We start from the raw sequence: 3,099 nt of genomic DNA, 5'->3' as shown, positions 1-3,099 counted from the left end.
CTCGCGCGCCGCGGCCCGCACCCAGGATGGAGCCGGATCCCTCCTGCAGCCGCTCCGCGGGGCCCGGGACGCGTGACCCTGAGCCCACCGCACCCTCGCGGGGCCGGCGCAGTCCTCACCAGGCCCCCATCTCTCCCGGCGCCGACGAGACGCGGCCCCGACTCCCGAGAAGGGAGAAGTGGGGGACCACAGTGGAGCGGGGAAGCAGGGATCCGGCCTGGAGCAACAACAGGACCCGGTCCCCGGGGCGGGAACGAGTAGGAGAGAAGACAGGGAGTCGCAGAAAACCCCAAAGCCGGCAGCCCTCCCCCTCCTGGTGGAACCGTCCCGCCACCGCTTCCTGCCCAGGATCAGCTTCCCAGCTGCAGTCTCAGGAAAAATCCGAGACGCCCCTGCAGCTCCGCAAGGACCAGACGCTCTGCCCGGGATACCCCGCCCCGGGCCCGCCATTCCGCAGCTCCGCACACCTCCTTACCCGGACGCCGCACTCAGGAGCTCGCTCGCCAAAGGGACCCGTCCAGCTTCAGCGCCAGCCGCCGGCCGCAACACCCGCCCCCTCCCTCCCGTAGGTTTCAAATTGAAATTCCCTGGCTGAGGCCGTCAGAGGACTCCGCGCGCCAGCCCCGCCCCCTCGCGGCGGAAGCCCCTCCCGCGCCCCCGCCGGACACGCACCGGGTGCGGAAACCCCCGCGGGCTGCGACACGCCCCCTGTGCCCAGGCCACGCCCCCGCGCCAGCCCGGGCGACCCTTCCCTGGGGATTCGCCGCGCGCCCGGGCCGGGTACCCTGCGCTGGAAGGACGCGTCTCGCCCTCGGAGCTGGCCTGGATAATGAGTGCTGATGCCTGTGTGCAAGCCTTTGTTACCCGCGAATCCCGATCTTAAATGCCCTTTTATCAACTTTCAAAAGTTATTTCTTCAAAGTGAATCCATTGACTAAACCTTTACCCCAGGCTAGGCCCTGTTGATACAGAAATAAGGAAAACTAGATTCGCCTCAGTCTAGAGTGGAAGAAGTGCTTTCACAGAGAGGGCAGTGGCAGGGAACCGTTTATTCTTCCTGTGGGAGGGACAGGAGGGATTGGGGAAGCCCACTGGAGGAGGGGCGTTTATGCTGAACCCAAAGTGTGGGTAGGATCTCCAGGCGGGGGCCTGGGAGGATTGCAGAGCAGGATGTGGCTGAAGGCTGGAAACCTAGGTTCAGGCCGATTGTGGAAAGACACACATACACACACAAACGATACCTCCCCGTTCTTTTGTATAATTAGATCGCCTTCTTTCAGATTCTACTTATTTATTCTTTTCTGAACCTTGGCATGTCAAACGGGCTGTCCAGGTCATTGCCTCTAGCATCTGGCACACATGTACCTCTTGTCCTTCGCCCCCTCGCACCTCGACGGAGGTCTTTAGAGACTGCACCTCGGCCAAAGTCTTCTTTTCTTTCCTAAACAGAGCTTTTTCTAAAATTAACAATGTCAAATCAAACCTCAGTTACAATGCCTTCCGTGCGTATGATATTTTCAGTTAACAAAGCACATTAATGTATTTTATCATTTGATCCTCACAGCAACTTTATGAAATAGGCAGGGCAAGTATTATCTTCACTACATCAAAGAGAAAAGTAAGAGTCAGGAAGATAAGTTACTTGCTAAGGTCCTGCCAGGGAATAATAAAAATAATAAAAGCTAATATTTACTATGTCCTTTATGTGCCAGGCGTTGTTCCCAGTCCCACACATGAGTTAACTTACTTAATGCCCCCAATGCTAAGCAGCCAAGTAAAACTTAATAATGTATGTTAACTACTATAGAGGGGAAGTCTGACTAGAAAGCAGTTCTGGTAAAGAAGACCTGGGAATATTATAAGACAATTCTATTACAAAGTTAAAGGCAGATTTACAATGAAATTAGTCCTTGAAACTACACAGTCCTTGAAACTATATGCATAATTTTATTACTTTTTTTAAAGAATCCCTAAAGTTATATAAGGTTTAGGGCCTACAGAACCTTGATCTACCTGTGATGAAACCCCTTTAAAATGTTAATGCAATATAATAACATAAATGTAGGCATAATTTATAAAACATAATGTCCTTATCATAGGAAATTATATCCCTACTATATCCTCTGCTGAAGTCTGCAAATCACTTCTGTACACCACCTTTTAGGAGGAATATTGACAAGCTAAATTATACCCGTAGATGGGTGACCTTGATAATGTGGGAGCCAGCAAGACTTAGCCTAAAGAGATAGATGATTATAAGTGATGGAAACATTGTTATCAAATATCTAAAGGCTATCATATGGAAGAATTATACTCTGTGTTGGACACAGCCTTACTTGGCCCCAACATTTCAATGGAATGGAGCAGATTCAGTGAAGACCTAGCAGGAACTGAAGGTAGGAAAATCAAATACTAGGACCTATAAGGAAGTGAAGAAAACAGATGGAACATGGTACCGTACAGATGTCAGTAAACAACAGGTGGTAGTCCAGGCAAGCAAGTCTTAACAGGGCAAGAAGAGGGGACTGGACAGACAGCAGGACAAAGTCCTGAACAGGTGACATCCAGAGACGTAGGCAGGCTGGAACACGGGCTGCCGGGACAAGGCCAGAACATTAATCCCTAGGAAAAAAAACTGATAAGAGCAAGTCTGGGTCTTCCCATTAGACAGACTGGACTAACAGGCAAGACTGACACTGAGAACAAGACAGGAATAGATACCAGACCTGAGATTCACCACATCCAAGGTTAGCATCACAGCCTTAATCCTGGGCACCATCTGCAAGCAAAGCCAGCCTGGCAATTTGGATTGTAAATTCACCCAGGACTTCCTAGTGCTGTTACTTACCAACTCACTCACACAGGCATGCTCCTAAGGAATCTTTATCTCACTATACCGGTGATTCATTCTTTTATCTTTGTGACTTCCGGGTGCCAAGGCCAACCAGGTGGAAGTATCTGGGTGGCTCTAGATTGAGAACCTGCTCACAGGTTCTTGCCTGGGAACAGGCAAGAAGACCTGGCAATGCCCTCGCATGCTGTCTGATGGAGGCAATCTCAATCTTCCCTGTGAATGCACGCATCCCAGTTCCACTGCCA

General features: G+C 50.9%; 1 protein-coding gene across 3 annotated transcripts in view; it reads right to left on the bottom strand.

Moving 5' to 3' along the window:
* Positions 1–563, bottom strand: part of EPB41L2 (erythrocyte membrane protein band 4.1 like 2) — a 214,133-nt gene extending 213,570 nt beyond the window's left edge. For 2 of the 3 annotated variants that reach the window (XM_024759070.1, XM_024759072.1), the window contains exon 1: positions 476–563. The gene's annotated coding sequence lies outside the window, so the exon portion shown is untranslated. The remainder of the gene's footprint in view (positions 1–475) is intronic. The other variant, XM_024759071.1, reaches the window with a different exon arrangement.
* Between the last annotated feature and the right edge of the window lie 2,536 nt (positions 564–3,099).

The sequence above is a fragment of the Neophocaena asiaeorientalis genome, unplaced genomic scaffold, assembly GCF_003031525.2.
Source record: "Neophocaena asiaeorientalis asiaeorientalis breed wild unplaced genomic scaffold, Neophocaena_asiaeorientalis_V1.1 scaffold5, whole genome shotgun sequence".
Taxonomy (NCBI): domain Eukaryota; kingdom Metazoa; phylum Chordata; class Mammalia; order Artiodactyla; family Phocoenidae; genus Neophocaena; species Neophocaena asiaeorientalis.
Note: the sequence above shows the minus strand (reverse complement) of the source record. Positions and strands in the feature narration are given on the sequence as shown.